Genomic DNA, 22065 nt, shown 5'->3' with positions numbered 1-22065 from the left:
AGGAGCTGTTCCCCCAGATCGGTTTGTGGCAGTCAGAGATCCTGCTACAACCTGCGCACATGCCAACCCAGTCATCTCTATCAGAAAGAATTAGTACAGCACAGATAAGAAGACAACTTGGATCACATTGTGCTTTTGAAATCAGAGGCCCCTATTCAACCCATCACAACAGTGCCACCTTTTTAAAATAGCTATTTGGCTAGATCCCTGCTCTCACAGTAAAGCAAATAATTTCTTTTTGCAAGTATTCAAATTAATTTTGGAAATTAACAGTGAATCAGCTGCCACCTCCTTTGCAGATGATCTCAGCTCTTCTTTGAAACAGCAAAACCCAATGAGAACATGAAGGCAACCAGTGTTTAAAAAAATCACATTCTCAGTCACTGTAATATGATGAGTTTTGTTTAACATAATTCTAAGCAAAAGTTAATTTGAAGCAAAAAGGAGAACTCGGAGAGAAAGGTGAACTGCCCATGGGTAATAAAGACAGTCAAGAGTAGTACCCACAAGGAAAAGAATGACATAGCCGCGGATGACTAAAAAGGGAGAAAACTGATCATGTAATTAAATTGACAAGAAACAAAAATGAATGGCAAGAGTTGTACAGGTATATAAAAATTGAGTATCTAACGTCAGCATCGAACCCTTGGAGGTTCTGACTGTGGAATTGATAATGGGTACAAGGAAACAGCAGATAATTTAAACCGATATTTTACATTGATCTTCATGAAGGAGGATACCGTTATCATCCTAAAGGTAGCAAATAAGCAAGTTAATCATGAGTAGAAAATTGTTAAAACAGTCTTTGTCACAAGGGACAAAGTATTGACCAACTAATAGGACTAATGGCAGACAGGACCTAATGGCCTGGATCAAACACTTTTAGGGCAACTGACTGCAAAGATATTCAAGGCATCGATTGGAACATTCCAGAATCAGGGGATACAGGAAAAATCCAGTGGATTGATGTACCTGTTCATGAAGGGAAGGGAGACAGAAATCAGGAAACTATAGACTAGTTAGTTTAATATCTGATTTTGTAATACGGCAGAGTCGAATATTAAAGTAATAAGTAGCAGGACATTTAGAAAAGCTCATCAGTTAACATGGTAGACTGGGTTTTGTGAAAGAGACACTATGACAAATTTACGATAGTTCATTGAGGAGATAACAAGCAGGGCTGATAAAGGGCAATCCAATGATGTTCTGTATTTGGATTTTAAAAATGCAAATGATAAGGTGCTACAGAAAAGTTAATTGCATAATACAGGAGCTCACTGTGTCAGGGGTAAGGTATTTGCATGGAGTGAGGATTGGTTAACCATACTGGCTGTTGCCGAGACCTCACTTGGAGTACTGTATACAATGTTAGCTCCCATATTTAATAAGGGATAAACCAGTATTGGAGACCATTCAAAAAAAGATTCAACTAGCTGCTTTGAGAACGAAAAGGTTCTATCAAGAATAGCTAAACAGGTTAGGTCATTATTCAATAGAATCTCGACAGCCAGATTACTTACAGTGTGTAAACAGGCCCTTTGGCCCAACAGGTCCACACCGATCCGCCGAAGCACAACCCACCCAGACCCATTCCCCTGCATTTACCCCTTCACCTAACACTACAGGCAATTTAGCATTGCCAATTCACCTAACTTGCATTTTTTTTGGATTGTGGGAGGATACCAGAGCACCCGGAGGAAACCCACGCAGACAACATGCAAACTCCACACAGAGAGTCACCTGAGGCAGGAATTAAACCCAGGTCTCTGGCGCTGTGAGACATCAGTGCTAACCACTGTGACACCCACTTAATATAAGGGTCATCTTATGGAAACAAGATTCTGAGGACCTTGACAGGGTAGATGTTGACTAGATCTTCTAGCACCAATGAAGTCTCAAACCAAACATTACATAAGGGAACATTCATTTTGTAAAAAATGTAAAGAATTTTTTTATCTCAGTGAATGGCTAGAATTTTCTAGCCCAAACAATTGTGAAAGTTAAATGTGGTAGGGGAATGGATCTGGTTGGGTTACTCTTCAGAGGGTCAGTGTGGCTTGTTGGGCCGAAGGGCATGTTTCCACTCAGTAGGGAATTTATGATTCTATCTCAAATTATTCTAAAAGAGGGCAAATAGATTTTTGAAATATTGAGCAGTTGAGGGCTATGCGGATCAAGCATAAAAGAGGTGTTGAGGTCTGGGTTGGCCCAGCCATGATCTGATAGAATGGGGGAACAAGCTGGAGGAGATGAATGCCCTACTCCTGTTCTGATTCCTTGAGGCTCCATTTCATGCTTTTTTTATCTCCAAAGAAGAGTGTGATACAATGTGCTGAAGATCTCAGATATTGTGAAAATGGTGTGTTTATGTACTGGTTCAGATGGCATTGATTCATCAATCACAGCTATACAGTCATGAGTAGGAAGGCAATTCCCTCCATGAATAAAGGAAATCTACTGCAGAGCTCACACAAAGGGATCCTTCCCCTCAGTGAACTCTCCCATCACATTACCCAATATATCAGCAAAAGCAGCACGCACTACGCATGCTCTAGCCAACAAAGGGACCCCCGGGTGATTGATGTCAGCTCCGGACCAATGAAAGGACGGTGGGCGGAACTGGAGATCCTCCAACCAATCAAAGTGAACTAGGGGCAGAACTAGACTAAACCACGTGATCACCCTCGCACGCGGAGGAGAGTCGCTGTAATGGATGCTCAGGAAGTTATGGAGCGAAAGGATACGGTAAGGAAATAAATAAACAGGGAAACGGGAGAAAAACTGTGTTGTTATGAGCGGAGAGTTTTTACAAATAAGTTGTGCACGTCGGAAAACACAAATTTGAACGTCCCAGTCCCGTGTTTGGAGTAAACGAGGAATTGCCTCAGCGCGGCTGCAGGCCTGAGTGAGCGCCGCCATCTTTATTCGGGGCAACGATTCACTGGACACGTGCGCGGCCGCCATCTTTGTAGGGGGCAAGGTGCAGCCAGGCGCATGTGCAGCCTTTCTCTGGTACAGAGTCATTGGGCAGGATTTGCACAGAGCACATTCAAATGAATGTTTATTTCTGGATTTGTTTTGTCATTCATTTAAATGACTTGCTGTTGTAACTGAGTTTGCAGGTCATTCAAAATTGGAGGTATTGTGCATAGTGAAGAAGTTTACCTCCGGTTACATTGAGATATCGATCAGATACGGATTAATTTAGATTAATGTGAGGTGCTGCATTTTGGAAAAGCAAGTCAGGGCAGGACTTATACACTAGGGGAAAGTGAAGACTGCAGATGCTGGAGATCAGAGCTGAAAAATGTGTTGCTGGAAAATCACAGCAGGTCAAGCTGCATCAAGGGCTCATGTCCGAAACGTCGATTCTCCTGACCTTTGATACTGCCTGACCTGCTGTGCTTTTTCAGCCCAGGACTTATACACTGAATGGCAAGGCCCTGGAGACGCTTGCGGAACAAAGAGACCTTGGACTGCAGATTCATAGACCTTGCGAGTCAAGTTGCAGGTGGATAGGATGATGAAGAAGGTGTTCAGTGTATTTTCCTTTATTGGTTAGAGCATTGAGTATAGGATGTGGGAGGTCATTTTGCTGTACAGGACATTCGTAGGCCACTTTTGGAATATTGTGTGCAATTCTGGCCTGCCTCCTATCAGAAGGGTGCTGTGAAACTTGAAAGGTTTCAAAAAAGACTTATAAGGATGTTGTGAGGTTTGGAGGATTTGAGCGACAGGATGAGGCATAAAAGGCTGGGGCTGTTTTCCCTGGAGTGCCATAGGCTGAGCAGTGATGTTATGGAGGTTTATACAATCATGAAGAGCATGAACAGAGTAAATGAACAAGATGTTTTCCCTCGAGCAGTGGTGTCCAAAAGTAGAGGACATTGCTTTAGGTTGAACGGGGCAAAAATTCAAAGGGGCCTAAAGGACAACTCTTTCATGCAGTGGGTGGAATGAGCTGCCAGAGGAAGTGGTGGAGGCTAGTCCAATTAAAACTTGTTGAAGGCATCTAACTAGACACATGATACGATTAGGAAGTGTTTACAGGGATATGGGCCAAGTGCTGGCAAATGGGAATAGATTAGGTTCGGATACCTGGTTGGCAAGGATGAGTTCAACCGAAGGGTCTGTGTCGGTGCTATACGTCTCTATGACTGTGGGATCATAATAGCTTATACAGCTGTGCTTCATCTCTGGGATCCCTTATGAGCACTTTGTCAATATCTAGCTTGCTCAGTATCGAACAATGGTGTATTTTTGGTCGGTTTAGTATTTTATGATTACTTTTACAGACATTTTTGTAAATTAATTTTTCACTGCTGCCCAGCCCCTGACCATGTGCCGCTTATTAATTTTTTTTCTGGAAAATATTTGACAGTCAAGAATTCTTTTTTCCAATAAGCAAGTGTATTTTCCTTCCATTTCTGACTATCAAATTCTGCACCATTTTCATTCCCTGTAATCTGTTTTGCACTCCCTGAAACATCAACTGTGTTTCTCCTTCCACAGAAACCAGTGATTAATGCCAAAGCCCTGTTGCCTGTGGAGAGGGTGATGTTTGACTTTCTTGTACAGATGCAGTTTGTGTGGTGGAGGTACTCCCACAATGTGGTTGGTTAAGAGACATTACAGAGTATTCATTCAGCAACAGTGATGATTTGAAGGTAATGTCCAAATCAAGAACAGTTTGTAGTTTTATCATCGTGCTTATAATTTCACAAAAATATTATTGGGAACTTTAGACATAAGGCCAGAGAAGGATGATATTAGGTCAGGTGACCAAAAGCATTGCCAAATTAGCAAGTTTTGAGGAATGTCTTAAAGGAGGAAAGCAGAGCTGTGAGGTTTTGGCTGCGAATTTCAGAAAATATTGCTTTGCCAACTGTAAAAGCAGCCATACAGGTGAAGTAATGAATTAACAGATCATTGGGAGTCTCGAACAGAATGGGTTGTCGAGGTCTTCAATGATGTGTGATGCGGCGAGCTAGGGATGATCACAACCAGGAATTAAATCAAGGGTGAGAATTTTAAATTGATGGATGTGGGCCGGATGCTGGCAGGTGATACGAGATTGGGTTGGAATATCTGGTCAGCATGGATGGGTTGGATTGAAGGGTCTGTTTCCATGCTGTACATCTCTGTGGCTTTATGTTGTTGATTATGAATAGGAGCCTTTTGATGGATCAACAAGTTTTGGTAGGAGGGAGCACTTGGGCAGCAGAGATTTAGTTTTTCTGAAGATTACAGGGAGATTTACTGTGGGAAGCTGGCCAGGAGTGTGTTTGGATACTGAAGTCTGGAGATAACACAAGGTGGATGAGAGTATATGAGCTGAGACAAGGGTAGAATCGGCTAGAAATAGTGATCTTGGAGTGGGACTGGGCTGTCACCCTCACCTCACCTCTGGGATTCAGCTGGTTGTCAGGTTGTGAATCAGGGCGGTAACACAATCGGGAGCTGAGTGGCCCTGGTGGAGCCTAAAATGAGTGTCACTCAGCTTACTGTTGCTGAGCAGCTGCTGCTTGGTAGTCCTGTTGATGACATCTTCCATCACTTTACTGCTGATCGAGTGTGGACTGATAGAGGGAAATTGGCTGGGTTGGATTGCCCTGTGTTTTTGTGTTGAACATTCCTGGGCAATGTTCCACATTGTCGGTAGATGCCAGTGCTGGAGCGGTACTTGGCTTGGTGGGTGGCAAGTTGTGGAGCTCAAACCATCAGTATTATTGCCAGAATTTTGCAGGGCCCATAGCGTTTGCACTACTTAACCATTTCTTGATGTTATTCAAACTGAATCAAACTGGCTTAAAACTCACATCTGTGATGTTAGAAACCACTGGAGAAGGCTGAGATGGATCATCCCACTTTGCACTTCTGGCTGCAGATTGCTGCAAATGCTGTCATCTTATCTGTTGCAGGGTGTGAGGCTCCTCCATCAGTAAGGGTGGGGATATCTGTGATGCTTCCTGCAGTGAGTTGTTTAATTGTCCATCACCGTTCACAACTGGGTGTGGCTGAACTGCAGAGCTCCGATCTATTCCATTGGTTGTGGGATTGTTTAGCTCTGTTGCTGCTGATGCTGTTTGACATGAAATAGCTTCAGGAAATGGTTTAAGTAGAACCCAAAGAGATTAAACAAATATATCACAGACAAAAGATGAACTGGACCAGGGAATAGGACCCCTTAAAGATTAACGAGGCTGTCTATGGAACCACCGGGGTGTGGGGAAGATATGCAAATATTTCACGTCCTTTTTACTGGAGAAAGATATGGAAGCTCGAGAGTTTGGAGAAATAAACAGAGAGAACATGAAAGTATCCATGTTATAGTGGAGGTGTTACTGGATGTCTTGAATCGCATCAAGGTGGATAAAGCCCTGGGACCTGATCAGATGTATCCCAGAACTTTCTGGAAATCTAGGGAAGTGATTGTTGGGCCTCTTCTGAGGTATTTGTATCATTGATAGCGACAGATGAGGTGCCATTATTTTAAAAGGTGGTAAGGAGAGGCCATGGAACAAGAGAACAGTGAGCCTGAAGTCAGTGGCAGGCAAGTTGTTGGAAGGGATTCTGAGGGACAGGATATCCATCTATTTGGAAAAGTAAGGAATAATCATTGACTATTGTCAATGTGGCTTGGTACGTGCACAATCGTGTCTCACTAACTTGACTGAATGTTTTGAAGTGACAAAGAAAATTGATTAAACCAGGCTGTGAACTTTGTTTATATGGACATTCGACAAGGTTCCACAAAGCAGACTGGTTAGCAGGGTTACATAACATGGAATGAAGGGAGAACAAGCCATCTGGGTACAAAACTGGCTTGATGGTAAGCGACAGAGGGTGATGATGGAGGTTTGTTTTGTGGACTGGAGGATTGTGAGCAGCAGTGTGCTACAAGGATCGATTATTGGGTCCTTAAATAAATGACTTGAATGTGAATATATGAGGTATTATTAGTAGCTTTACACAAGACATCAAAACTTGGAGTTGTTATGGACAGCGAAGAGGGTTAGTTCAGAATACAACAGGATATTGATCAGAATGGCAGTGGAGCAAGGAATGACAGATAGAGTTCAATTTAGATAACTGTTAGCTGTTGGATTTTGGAAAGGCAAATCGGGGCAGGACTTATACACTTACTGGTAAGGTCCTGGGGAGTGTTGCTGAACAAAGAGACCTTGGAGTGCAGGTTCATAGTTCCTTGAAAGTAGAGTCACAGGTAGGTAAGGGAGTGAATGCAGCGTTTGTTATGCTCTCCGTCATGTTGTTGCTGTACAGGACATTGATTAAGGCTCTTCTGGAATTCTGTTTTCAGTTCCAATCTCCCTGTTCCAGGAATGATATTGTGAAACTTGAAACATTTCAGAAAATGTTTGCAAGGACTTTGCCAGAGTTGGACAGTTTGAGGGCAGTGCATGTTTGGAGTGAGCTGCCAAGGGAAGGGGTGGACGCTAGTACAATTACAACATTTAAAAGACATTGATGAAGCCATTTCTCGTATTCTGTTTTCAGTTTGATTTTCCCTGTTCTGGGAAGGATGTTGTGAAACGTGAAAAGGTTCGGGCAAGAGTTACAAAAATGTTGCCAGGATTGAAGGATTTGGGCTACAGGGAGAGGCTGAATAGGCTGGGGTTAATTTCCCTGGAGATTCAAAGATTGAGAGGTGACTTCATGGAGATTTATAAAATCACCAGGGGCATGGATAAGGTGTGCAGCCGGGGTTCTTTTTCTTGAGCTTAGGTGGGTCCAAAACTAGAGCACATGGTTGAGAGGGCAAAGATTTAAAAGGAATCTAAGGGGCAATGTTTTCAAGCTGAGTGTGGTGTGTGTATGGAATGAGCTGCCAGGTAAAGTAGTGGAGGCTGATAAAATCACAACATTTAAAAGGCATCCGATTGGGTAGGTGAACAGGAAGGGTTTTGATGGATACAGACCAAGAGCTGGCAAATGGGACTCCAGTAGTTTAGGATTCCTCGTTGGCATGGATGAATTGGACCGAAGTCCTGTTTCTGTGCTGGACATGTCTATGACGTTAATAAACTAAGATCCGTTCCTCTTTTGTGGAGAGCAAGCTGAAGCACAGATAGGTGTCCTTGGAGGTGAGAAGGTGAAGCAGTGATTTTGACCTGGTGCAGATTTGGTTCCAAGGTCTTGAATTTGCAGAGAGAGAGACGAATTATTAACACTGTCACAACGTTTAGTAGCTACTTTCAAGTAATTGGCAAATAATATAAAGTGAAAATGTGAACATTATTGTACTCAGTAAGTTCTGAGCCTCTGGAACAGTCTGAACGACACAGATTTAGCAGGTATTCTGAAACAGACTTGAAATTTTAATTTTTCAGGAAAGATTTGGGGGGCTGTGGGCAAATAGGAGGGGAATTGGGACAGATTTGCAGCATCTCCAGAGGGAGTGAGTACAGCCCCGATGGGCTGAATAGCCCCCAGGCCCTGTGCTCTGTGATACTGCCCCATTCACTGTGAATGATGAAGCTCATCCCAGGGCAGAGAGAGGGATTAGCCCTCCACTCTCATCAAAATGGGGCCCGGCTGATTGACAGCAGCTCCAGACTAATGGGAGGAGAATCTGTGTGGTCCTGCAGCCAATGGGAGTGAATGAGGGGTGTGGCCAGCAAGATGACACAGGTCCATGAGCTGTGCAGGTGCAGTGTCACTGTTTGGGGTTGGGAGAGACAGCAGAGACTGGGACAGAGGCTGTGGGACCTGAATTACAAACTCCTGGTAAATTAAAACCAAAAGAACTGCGGAAGATGTAAATCAGAAACAACAACCAGGAGGTTCTGGAAAAGCTCAGCAGGTCTGGCAGCATCTGTGAAGAGAAATCAGATAAAGTTTCAGACCCAGTGTCCCTTCCTCAGAACTGATACTGAGAGAAAAAATGTTGGTTTATATGAGCAGGTAGGGTTTAGGGGAGGATGTAAGGAGTAAAGGATAGGTGGGAATAGAGTGAGAAGAAGGGTTGGATAAAGGAGTGATAACGATCTGGCTGGGGAGGGCGACTCGCTGTTAGTGGAGACTGTTAGTGGCTAACCATAGGTAGTGTGTAATGACAGGCTGTGAGAACGAGGCCTGGTGTGTGGGGTAGGGGGGCTAGGACATGGGGTTGCTAAACTACGGTTAGCCACTAACTGTCTCCGTCGTAAGCTGTTCTCCACAGACATCACTCCATGATTGGAGCTGCAGAGGACAAAGTTGCAGATTGGCGGCACGGTGGCACAGTGGTTAACACTGCTGCCTCACAGTGCCAGAGACCCGCGTTCTATTCCCACCTCCGGCAACTGTCTGTGTGGAGTTTGCACATTCTCCCAGTGTCTGCGTGGGTTTCCTCTGGCTGCTCCGCTTTCCTCCCACAGTCCAAAAATGTACAGGTTAGGTGAAATGGCCACGCTAAATTGCCCGTAGTGTTAGATGTAGGGGAATGGGTCTGGGTGGGTTGCTCTTTAGATGGTTTGTCTGATCTAAAAACCTCTTCAATATCCTTCCCAACCCCCTCAGTACTCCTCAAAGATGTATCTTAAAGTTGTTCTCTTTAATCAATGTTTCCAGCATTCGTGAAGCACTTCAGGAGACTTGTCAGTGTGAAAGGCTCCATACAATGCAGTTCGTTGTTGTTAATGTCTGACATTAGGAGAAACAGGAATGAACACTCTCTCTTGTACCTGATGAACAGCAGCAAAAGCAGGAAGCACTGAGCATGCTCCAGCCACAAAGGGCCTCTGGTGATTGATCTCAGTGCAGGACCAATAAGAGGATGGGGACAGGGCTGGAAGACAAGGTAATGCCGGTTGGTCTGAGTGAATGAGGGGCGTGGCTACACTCAACCATGTGATAAGCTTCTGGATTAGTGGTGCTGAAAGAGCACAGCAGTTCCGGCAGCATCCAAGGAGCAGCGAAATCGACGTTTCGGGCAAAAGCCCTTCATCAGGAATGAAGTGATACCACGTGATAACCTTCACTGGCAGCACTGTGATGTTGTGACCAAGGCATTGGAAATGTGTGAAGGTGCAGTACATGGTTAAGGAAAGACATATTGACCAGGAAGAGAAGGAAATTTTAATGGAACGGGCTGAGACGTTTTACAGAACTTAGTGCACATGGGAAAACACAAATTTGAAAATCCCAGGCCCGTGTTTGTGGCAAACGGGAAAATGCTTCAAATGGTGAAAGGTGTGAGTGATCGCCGCCATCTTTATTGGGGGCAGTGATCCACGGGACACGTGTGTGTGGCTGCCAACTTTGAGAGGGGCAAGCTGTAGGGGGACGCATGCGCAGCCTTCCTTGGCAGGGAGTGATAGGGCAGGATTTACACAGTGTCAGAGTCAGGATGTTTTCAATGTCAAAGAGTGTGATGCTAGAAAAGCACAGCAGGTCAGGCAGCAGCCGATTGGTGGGAAGGAAGTTGGAAACGTAGGACAGGTCAAAAGGGCAGTGCCGAGTTGGAAGGCTGGATCTGGGATAAGGTGGGTGGAGTGGAAATGAGGAAACTGGTAAAATCCACATTGATCCCATGTGATTGGAGGATCTGAACACAGAAGATGAGGCGTTCTTCGTCCAGGCATCAGATGCCTGGGATTTGGCGGTGGAGATGGCCCAGGACCTGCATATCTTTGGTGCAGCGGGAAGGGGAGTTAAAGTCTTTGGGCACAGGCTGTTTGACTTGTTTAGTGTTTTCCTGTTACTTTCACAGACCTTTTGTTAGTTAATTTTCCTCTGCTGCCCAACCCCTGACAATGTGCTCCTCTCTAAACGGACTAAATTTTCCACAGTATCTTTGACAGTGAATAATTCTTTTTTTTTCAACAAAAGAGTGCATTTTCCTTCCATTTCTGACCATCATATTCTGCAACATTCTCATTTCCTGTAATGCATTTAGCCCTCCCTGAAATATCAACAATGCTTCTCTCTCCACAGACACCAGTGATTAATGCCAAAGCCCCATTGCCTGTGGAGAGGACGATGTTTGACTTCCTTGTACAGCTGCAGTTCGTGTGGTGAAGGTGCTCCCACAATGTTCTTGGGTAAGAGATGTTATAGGTTATTCATTCAGCGACAGTGAAGAGTTGACAATGTGTGTGCAAACCAACAGCAGTTTGTATTTTTATCATTTTTATAATTTCACAGACATTGAGAATTTCTGACATAAGGCCACAGATGGGGATATTAGGTAGGTTATCAAAAGTATTGCCAAATAAGCAGGTTTTCAGGAATACCTTAAAGAATAAAAGCAGGTCTGAGAGGGTCAGGAAGTGAATTCCAGACCGTGTTGCCTTGACAACTGTCGAAACAGCCAGACCGGTGAAGCAATGAATAAATGCATCTTTGGGAGTCTGAAAGAAAATGAGTTGTCGAGGTCTCACAGGTTGTGTGGTGCAGGGAGACAGGGATGTTCACAGCCAGGAATTACATCAAGTGAGAGAATTTTAAATTGTTGCTTGTAAATAGAAGCCTTTTGATGAATCAACAAGTTTTGGTACAAGTGAGCACTTGGGCAGTAGGGTTTTCGATACTCTTGAGATTATATGTAATTTGAATGTGGGAGGCTGGCCAGGAGTGTGTTTGGAGAACGAAGTCTGGAGATAACACAAGGATGCACGAGTATTTCAGTAAATGAGCTGAGACTAGGGTGGAGTTGGGTGATGTCACTGATGTAGGAATAGCAGTTTTGAGTCGGGCCCCTCCTCATCACTCCCCCTCACCCATTCACAAATATTGTTCGTTGTTCTGTCTGTCTTTTCTGGTTATGTCCTTCTCTCCAATTCTGCTAAGAACTAATGTTTGACGTCAAGGTCCTGCTCCATCTCCACTCTCCCTTTCCTTTCTGGATTCCTCATATGTGGTGTCCATCCAGGATCTATCTTTGTGCCCTCCTGTATCTCACCTACATACTGCCAGGAGGTGACATCGTATTGGTTTCCCATGTAGACTGACAATGCCCAGCTCTCTCTCCCTATCATCCCTCTCCATTGCTCCACTGTTACTCATTCATCAAACTGCTTACCACACGTTTGGCTGCAATTTCCTCCAATGAAACACTGCAATGGTTAAACCCATTGCCTTCAGTTGCTATTACAAATTCCTTTCCCTTATTGCTGAGCCCATCCCTCTTACTGGGAAATGCCTGAGGCAGGACTTCACAATATTGCTCTCATATTCTGACCCCAAGGTGACCTTCTGATCAGACATCTACACAATCGCAAACACCAGGAACTCCAATCTCTAAAATGTTATTTTTCTCCACCTCACCCCAGCTCCATTGCTACTGAAACCCCTTACCCATGTCTGTGTTGCATTAAAGTTGACAAATCTAAAACAGAACCCTTGATTCTGCAACTGCCCCAGAGTCTGGTTCCAGGTTCCCTCATGATGGGACACATCCTCTCAGTATTTACCCTTTTATACCCCTTAATAAGCCAATGTGTTTCAATAAGATCCCCTCTCATTCTCCCCCAAATCCAGTGAGTCGAGTCCCAACTTCTTCAGCCTTTTCTTAAAAGGGAGTCCCTGCAAACCAGGGATCATCCCAGTCAATCTTCTCTAAATGCCTCCGATGAAGTGATGTCTTTCCTTATATAAAGGGTCCAAAATGTCTCTCATTACTCCATATGTAGTCTCACTCGCACTTTATAAAGTTGCTCTCAGGTATATACTCCAAACTCTTATACTGCAAATCCCTTCAAACAAGGAACAACGTTTCATCTCCCTTCCTGATGACCTGTTGTAACTGTGTGCTGGCTTTCTGTGTTTCCTGCACAATTACCTCCTGGTCTCTTTTGTGTTGCAGGTTTCTACATTTCTACCATTTAAATAGTCCTCTGTTCTTTTATTAACTCCTCCAAAATGAACAACTTCACATTATCCCAAGTTATGCGCCATTTGCCAACTTGGTGTCCACTTCTCCAACGAATCCCTCTCTGTAAACAGTTTATAATCCTTTTGGAAGTATACTGGTCTGCATTTTCTCGGAGATTCCCCCCTCATTCTTCTCAACCTTTCCAGGGAGCACCGGGCAGTGTGAAGCATGCTGAGTTGCTGTCTTTTCAGAGAGACTCTTTGGAAGGATTGGGAATATCTTGCTGCCCATTGGTCAGAACTTGCCCATCAAGCTGCATGAGACTTTCACCCTCCATGTCTTATTGATGAGGCACAGCGGCAGCACGGAAGGAAAGAAAAGGAAGAAAATCCTGCTGTCCGCATCTCACTGACTCTTGGAACATTCTCTCCCATGTGTCAAAGATCTGCCCTGTTCAGTCACATGAAGTCCCAAGGTGGAAACTCATAGAAACCCACACAGATTTCCCCCTGAGCTGACTACTGGTCTCCACAAGGGGTGATGTGTACAGTCATCCTGGACCAGGAGGAGGGGATGGTGTGAGTTTCTAACCTGACCTGACAGTGACAGATTTTATAAACTTGTATTACAGGATACTACAGGTGGATATTCAGATGTCAATCTCAGTAATTGTAACGCCAAACTCTGATTGAATTACTCCATTCATCAGGACCTGGATATTTGCACTGTGTGTGAGTATTTTGTTCCAGCTCAATTCCATTTTCTGCATAAAAATTCTCCTTTGAATCAAACCGTCCTGTCAATCGATCTCCCCGAAATCTTCAATATGTGTCCAGTAATCCATTTATGATGAATTGATGAGTGTAAGGTTTAACATCCTGATGTATATGTTTTGTAAGCACTTGTCTCTCAGCTCCCCTCAATTTCCTTTGCTACAAGGAGAACAATCTCAGTTTTCCCAAACCCCTGATTCCCCAGTGTCTGTTTGCTCTCTATAAGGCACGCATCAGGATCGTGTTGGAACATTCTCCACTTGCCTGCATCAGTGCAGCCCTCAACAGTATGAAAGAAAGTTTTCTTTCTCACAGACCCAATGTACCACTAGAGCGTTTTTCTGTCTTGTAGACCGCTGAGATGTTTATTATAGGAATATGACAGGCTCCATTGGACATCAGGTCAGAAAAGGTGATACTAGAATAGATGGCACGTGATTGGTCAATGTTTTTGGGAGAAACGTGAGATGCAGAGTTTTAAGAGGAAATTCAGAAGCTCAGCGCAGGAATTGGAAAGGGCCATCATCAAGTGAGAAATAAACATTGGGCATCCTGAAAGCTGGAAATAACGAAAGGCAGATATAGCAGAGCTTTGAGAGACTGGAGGGGATTAGACATGGGGATGATAATGAAGCTGGAGGAGATGCAAGTTGGAAAGGATTGTGAGGATGGGGGATATTACAGAGATAGAAATATTTGTGATAGAGGTTTTTGGATTTTGAGGCTGGAGTGGAATTATAGAGATGTGGAGGATTTGTAAGGCTGGATGAGGTGGCACTGATAGGGAGAGTTCCAAACATAGAGGAATTTACAGAGATAACGAGTCATAAAGTTACACAGCATCGACACAGACCCTGTGGTCTAACCAGTCCGTGTCGACCATAAATTCGAACTGAACTAATCGCACCTGCCTCCACTTGGTCCAAGTCCATCCGAGCACTCCCTATTGATATACGGGTCCAAATGTTTTTTTTCCTATTAGAATCCCATTCCCCTACCCTCTTGCTCTACATTTACCCCTGACTAATTCACTCAACCCAATCATTCCTGAACACTATGGGCAATTGAGCACGGCCAGTTCACCTACCCTGTACATCTGTGGATTGTGGGAGGAAACGGGAGCACCTGGAGGAACCCATGCTGTCATGGGGAGGAATATGCAAACTCCACATGGACAGTCACCCAATACAGGAATTGAGCCTGTGTCCCTGGCGCTGAGAGGTAGCAGCACGAACCATTGAGCCACAGTGCCACCCTGAAATTGTAATTGTATTCACATCTATCACGTCCTCTGCAAGTTTGTTCCACATGTGAACCACTCTCTGTGCAAAAACAAAATATAAATCCGGAACTTCTTTTTAAACCCTTCCTTTTCTCACGTTAAAAAGTATGTCCCCAGTCTTGAATTGCGTCCCCTCCTGGAAAGGGCACCTGCTGTTCACATCACCGAAACTCTTCAGGATTTTATAAACCTCTAATCAGGTCACCCCTCAGCCTCCTGTGTGCTCCAGTGAAAAGGGACCCAGCCTATCAGGACTCTGTTTATAATTCAATCCCTCTGTTCCCATCACCATTCTGGTAAATCTCTTCTGAACCTGCTCCAATTTAATAATATCCTTCCTATAACAGCACAACCAGAACTGGGCACAGTATTCCAGAAGAGGCCTCCCCAACATCCTGTAATACCTCAACATAACGTCCCAACTCCTATATTCAAAGATCTGAGCAATGAAGGCAAATGTGCTAAAGCCCTTCTGAACCACCCCGTCTGCATGTGACACATACTTCAAAGACCTGAACCCCTCGGTCTCTTTGTTCCATATCACTATCCGAGGCCCAACTTTTAATCAGTGTAAGTCCTGCCTTCGTTTGTTTTACCAAGATGTAATATTTTGCATTTATTCCAATCCAACAAATCACAAACATCCTTCGAGTATAAAGGCAAGAGGAGTATACTTAAGGGTAAAATCAGTAAGGCTAAAAGGGGACAGGAGACCGCTTTGGCGAATAGGGAAAGGGTTTTTACAAATACATTAAGAGCAAATGGGTCACTAGAGAGAGAATAGGCCACCTCAAAGATCAGCAAGGCAGCCTATGTGTGAAGACGCAGGAGATGGGGTTGTTGGGGGGATACTAAACGAGTGGCATCAGTGTTTACTGTGGAGAAGGACAGATTTGTGGAGGTTGTCAAGATTAGAGATCGTGAGGGTGATGAGACAGGAGGAGATTGGAGGATGTTATAGAGATTGACATGTTTGTGATACCAGAGATAGTGATGGTTCTGAGGCTAGAGAGGACTTCTAGAGATAAGGAAGAGTTAAGTCTGGATGAGGTGACAGAGATCTGGGGAGTTGTGAGGATGGAGGAATTCACAGAGATAGCGAGAATTAGTCATAAAGTGATACAGCATAGTAACAGACCCTGTGGTTAAACCAGTCCGTGTCGACCATAATTCCCAACTAATCTAATCGCACCTGCCTCCGCTTGGTCCACATTCATCCAAACATTTCCTATTTATGGACTTGTCTAAATGTCTTTTAAACATTGTAATTGTATTCACAGCTGCCTCTTTTTCTGGGAGTTCACTTCACACATGTAAAAGTAAAAACAAATCCCCAATTAGTTTTTCAAACCTTTCTCATCTATTTTCAAATTGTATGCACCCAGGTCTTGAATTCCACCCCCCCCCCCCCACCACCTCTTACGCTTGAGTGAAAAAGCATCCCAGCCTATCCAGCTTCTCCTTGTGACACAATCCCTCCATTCACAGCAACATCCCGGTTAGTCTCTTCCGAATCCGCTCCGATTTAATAATATCCTTCCTATAACAGCACAACCAGAACTGGACGCAGTATTCCAGAAGAGGCCTCCCCAACATCCTGTACAGCCTCAACCTAAATTCCCAACTCCGGTACTCAGAGGTCTGAGCAATGAAGGTAAGTGTGCTAACCACCTTCTTAACCACCCTGTCTACATGTGACACAGACTAAGAAAACCTGAACCCCTCGGTCTCTTTGTTCCATATCACTACTCAAAGCCTTACTTTTAATTAGTGTAAGTCCTGCCCTTGTTTGTTTTATCAAGATGCAATATTTTGCATCAGTATTTACTGTGGAGAAGGACACGGGAGATGTAAAATGTGGGGAAATAAATGGTTACATCTTGAAAAATGTCCATACTGCAGAGTTCTGGATGTCTGGAAATGCATAAAGGTGGATCTATCCCCAGGCTTTGATCAGGTGTATCCAAAAAATTCTGTAGGAAGCGATGGAAGTGATTTCTGGGCCTCTTGCTGAGATTTTTGTATTATTGATAGTCACAGCTGAGGTGTCAGAAGACTGCGGGTTGGTTAATATGGTGCTACTATTTAACGAAGGTGGTTTGGACAAGCCAGGGAACTACAGACGCTGTGCTAGACTAGGTGTTGGAGGGAGCCCTGAGCGATAGGATTTGCGTGTATTTGGAAAAGCACGGACTGATTAGGGATAGTCAGCATAACTTTCTGCATGGGAAATCATGTGTCACATACTTGATCTGGTTTTTAAGAAGTAACAAAGAGGATTGATGAGAGAAGAGTAGTAGATGTGATCTATATGGACTTCAGTAAGGCATTCGACAAGGTTCCCCATGGGAGACTGGTTAGCAAGGTTAGATCTCATGGAAGTAGCCATTTGGATATAGATCTGGCTCAAAGGCAGAAGACATAGGGTGGTGGTGATGGATGATTATTTTTCAGATTGGAGGCCTGTGACTAGTGGAGTGCCACAAGGATCGGTGCTGGGTCCACTACCTCTCATCATTTATATAAATGATTTGGATGTGAACACAGGAGGTATTGTTAGTAAGTTTGTAGATGGCATCAAAATTGGAGGTGTAGTGGACAGTGAAGAAGGTTACCTCAGATTTCAATGGGATTTTGATCAGATGGGCAAATGGGCTGAGAAGTGGCAGATGGAGTTCAATTCAGATAAGTGCGAGGTGCTCTATTTTGGAAAGCAAAGCTTAGCAGGACTGATACACATCATGGTCAGGTCCTGGGGAGTGTTGCTGAACAAAGAGACCTTGTTGTGCAGGTTCATAGCTCCTTGAAAGTAGAGGCGCAGGTAGATAGGATCGTGAAGGTGTTTGGTATGATTTCTTTTATTGGCCAGAGTATTGAGTAAGAGAGTTGGGAGGTCATGTTGCGGCTGTTCAGGACATTGGTTTGGCCACTCTTGCAATATTCTGCGCAATTCTGTTCTCCACCTGTCAGAAGGATGTTGTGTAACTAGAAAGGTTCACAGAAGATTTATAAGGATATTGCCAGGGTTGGAGGGTTTGAGATATAGGGAGAGGCTGTACAGGCTGGGGCTGTTTTCCCTGGAGTGTCAGAGGCTGAGGCGTGATCTCCGAGATTTATAAAATCATGAGCATGGATCGGATAGATAGACAAGGTATTTTCACTGGAGTGGGGGAGTCCAGAACGAGGGGGCATAGATTTAGCGCGAGAGGGGAAAGATATAAAAGGGACCTAAGGGGCAACTTTTTCATGCGACAGTGGTGCGTTTATGGAATGAGCTGCCAGAGGGAGTTGTGAAGGCTGGTACAATTGCATCATTTATTAGGCTTCTGAATGGGTATATGAATAGGAAGGGTTTAGAGGGATATCGACCAAGTGCTGGCAAATAGGAAAAGATTAGGTTCGGATATCTGGTCGGTATGGACGAGTTTGATTGAAGGGTCTGTTTCCGTGCTGTATGTCTGTGACTCGCAGCCGGGGATCAGCTCAGTGGGTTTCAGTCTCTTAAAAGGTAAATCTTACTCTGTTGCGGATTGTAAAAAGTAAAACATTCAGTAGGGTGAGTGTTTACTAGTTTAAATGCCTCTGTTATGATCTTTTGGTTGAATGTTTTAAATATAAAATACAGGTACCAATGTATTCGAGAGTAGTCTTTTGTAAAGCTGTAAGACTCTGCCTTTTTCTGGATCTACAGATTAAGGTGCAGAGATGGCCATTCGTACAGTGATGTGCACTTCCTGGAGGAGAGTAGGGGGAGTTTGAATGATCCTGATGATAGCCTGCAGGAAGTGATGCAAGTCCTCTTGGATCACATGGATCAGATGGAGCAGTACTTAATGGTAATGAAGAATTTACAAGAGTCAGGATGTGTGATAGGTGGCAGTTTCAGGCCGGAAAACTGCCGATACAGTCAGGTAGATGGGTTACCTCTCGGAAAGGTAGGAGAGGGAGGTAGGTAGAGCAGGAGTCTCCTGTGGAGAAAGTGAGGACTGCAGATGCTGGAGAACAGAGCTGAAAAATGTTTTGTTGGAAAAGCGCAGCAGGTCAGGCAGCATCAAGGAGCAGGAGAATTGACGTTTCGAGCACTAAGAGCAGGAGAATCGACGTTTCGAGCATAAGAAGGGCTTGTGCCAGAAACGTTGATTCTCCTGCTCCTTCAATGCTGCCTGACCTGCTGCGCTTTTCCAGCAACACATTTTTTTCAGCCATGAGTCTCCTGTGGCTCTCCCCATCTCAAACATGTTTACTGTTTTGGATAATGTAGGTGGTCATAGACTTTCAGGGAATGTTGCACTGACAGCCAAGTTACTGTTACTGAGATTGGCTCCACTATAATGAGAGGTCTATCAGATTCCAAACGCTCAAGGATGATAAGGGACTTTCTAGTCGGGCACAGACTGCTGTTTCTGCAGCTAACAGTGAGACATCAGAATGGGGTGATACCTCCCTGGTGCCAGGGTCAAGGATGTTTCGGACAGGTAGCAGAATATTCTCAAAGGAAAGAATGACCAGTGGGAGGTCATTGTACATTGGTACCAATGAAAAAGGAAGGGGAAAAGATAAATGGCCTGATGAGAGAATATAGCAAATTAGCCTGGAGTATAATAAACCAGGTCCTCGGTCATAATATGTGGATTACTCCAGGTGCTCCATGCTCGTGAGACTAGGAATAGCAGGATGGAGGAGATGAATGATTGGCTAAGGAGCTGGTGTAGGGCAGAAGGATTCACATCTTTTGATCATTGTAATCTCCTCTTGAGTAGAGTTGATGTGCATAAGAAGGATGGATTGTACCTGAATTGGAAGGTGTCTGATATCCAAGCAGGGAGATTTGCTCGTGCTACTCAGGAGTCATTAAACCAGTGAGGGAGTGTGGGTAAACTCAAAGAGATAGTGAGAAAAGAGGTAAGTCTGAGGCTGGTACAGTTCAGAAGTCAGGCGGTCAAGGCAGGCAAGGGCAAGGCACAGAACCAGGTAGAACTGACAAGTTACACTGCATTGACTTCAATGCAAGAGGCCTGACAGGGAAGGCAGATGGGCTCAGGGTATGGTTTTGAATGTGGCACTGGGATATCATGGGTATTACAGAAACGTTGCTCAGAGATGGGTAGGACTGGCAGCGTAATGTTCCAGGGTATCGATGCAAGAGGAAGGATAGAAAGGGGGACATGAGAGGGGGCGGAGTGGCCTTTTTGATTAGGGGTAGCATTACAGTTGTGCTGAGGGAGGATATTCTGAGATTACGTCCAGCGAAGTTACTTAGGTTGACCTGGGAAATAAGAAAGGGATGATCACCTTGTTGTTATTACCTGCGTGGGTTTCGTCTGTTTGCTGTGGTTTCCTCCCACTATCTAAAGATATACAGGTTGGGTGGATATTCCAGGCTGAATTGGCCATATTGTTCAGGGATGTGCAGGCTAGGTGGATTAGCCGTGGGAAATGCAGCGTTACAGGTTTAAGGTAGGAGGCTTTGAGGGTCAGTGTGGATGTGATGGGCCGAATGGCCTGCTTCCACACTCAGGATTCTCTGATAATTCTACTAGTTTTAAAATAGTTACAGAAAATAATAAACCAGATCTAAACGGTGTTCTAAATTGGACAAAGGCGAATTTTGACGGTACAAGGCGAGAACCTTCAATATTTCTTTGCTATTCCCAGGTAAAGGGATGGCTGGAAAGTGGGAACAAAAGAACAGAAGGAAGAGGAGCAGGAGTAGGCTACCTGGCCCCTCAAGCCTGCTCTGCCATTCAATAAGATCAGGGCTGATCTTTTCATGGCCTCAGCTCCACTTTCCTGTTCTCTCACTATAACCCTTAATTCCTTTCCTGTTCACAAATCTACCTTTTGACCTAACGATAGTCAAGTTGATAACGTCAACTGCTGCACTCAGCAGCAAATTCCACAGATTCACAGATTTATCTGAAGAAGTCCATCCTGATCTCAGTCCTAAATCTGATATCCCCTTATTTTGACTCTCTGCTCCCTATTTTGCTCTGTCCCCAGTGGAAATCACCTCCCTGCTTCAAGTTTATCTACTCCCTTAATAATTTCAATTTTTTTCCTATCCAACCCCCCGATACTTCGAAATTCCAATGAGTATAGAACTAGTTTTCTCAATCTCTCTGCATACGCCAACCCTCTGAAATCCTGACTCAAACTAGTGATCCTCCACTGCACCCTCTCCAGTGCCAGTACATCCTTCCTGAACTAAGGATACCAAACCTGTACACAGTACTCCAGGTGTGGCCTCTCCAGCACCCTGTACAGCTGCAGCATAACCATCCCTCTAGCAATGAAGGACAATATTCCCTTCACTGTCTTATTTACCTGCTGCACCTGCAAACCAACTTCCTGTGAATCATGCACAAGAAAACCCAGCTCCCTCTGTACAGCAGCCTGCTGCAAGTTTTCACCATTTCATCAGTTAGCTGTTAGTCCGACCAAAATGGAGGACCTCACATTTCCCAACATTGTCCTCCATCTGTTCGACCCTTACCCACTCACTTAACCTATCCGTATCCCTCTGCAGACTTACAGTGGCCTCTGCACACATTGCTCTACCACTCAGCTTAGTGTTGTCTACCTTTCATGAATCGATGCTGTGTCTGCTCTGAGACAATTTCTATCCAGATAGCTCACTATTTCTTCCTTGAGAGATCGAGCATTTCCCCCACTACAGATGTTATGCTAACAGGTCCATTTAAAAATATTGGCATCACATCTGCAGCTATCTAATCTGTCAGAACCGTCCCAGAGTCCAGCACATTTTAGTGAATTATCACGAGTGCGTTTGCTATTTAGCCTCTGCCATCTGTTATAGTCTCCTGGGATGCACTCCATCACGGCCAGACGACCCATCTACCTTTCGGCTGTTATCCTTCCCAACACCACCTCTTTACTGAGAATGCTTCTATGTCCTCATCTGCCATTGCATCCATAGGCCTGCAACAACGAGAGTACACAGACAGTATGTTCCTGTTAAGGCCAAGGCTGGGAGGTGTAAGGAATGCTGCCTGTCGAGAGAAATTGAGGGCCTGGTCAAGAAAATGAAGGAGGGATATGGCAGGTACAGGGTTTGCGTGAATCCCTCCAGGAGTAAAAGGGCAGTAGGAGTATAGTCGGGGGAAACCATGAGGGCTAAAAGGGGACATGAGATAGCTTTGGGAAATAGGTTTAAGGAAGAACCCAAAGAGATT

At 44.4% G+C, this 22065-nt stretch overlaps 1 long non-coding RNA gene across 2 annotated transcripts in view; it reads left to right on the top strand.

Annotated features, from left to right (window-relative positions):
- Positions 1–2665: 2665 nt before the first annotated feature.
- The window catches only part of LOC140469981 (uncharacterized), a 49763-nt gene continuing 30363 nt past the window's right edge, over positions 2666–22065 (top strand). For both annotated transcript variants that reach the window (XR_011956253.1, XR_011956252.1), the window contains exons 1-4: positions 2666–2745; positions 10939–11045; positions 13449–13548; positions 16422–16526. This is a non-coding gene — a long non-coding RNA (uncharacterized lncRNA). The remainder of the gene's footprint in view (positions 2746–10938; positions 11046–13448; positions 13549–16421; positions 16527–22065) is intronic.

This window comes from Chiloscyllium punctatum, chromosome 50 (assembly GCF_047496795.1).
Source record: "Chiloscyllium punctatum isolate Juve2018m chromosome 50, sChiPun1.3, whole genome shotgun sequence".
Lineage (NCBI taxonomy): Eukaryota > Metazoa > Chordata > Chondrichthyes > Orectolobiformes > Hemiscylliidae > Chiloscyllium > Chiloscyllium punctatum.
The sequence above is the reverse complement of the archived record's forward strand: the minus strand, read 5'-3'. Positions and strand labels throughout refer to the sequence as shown.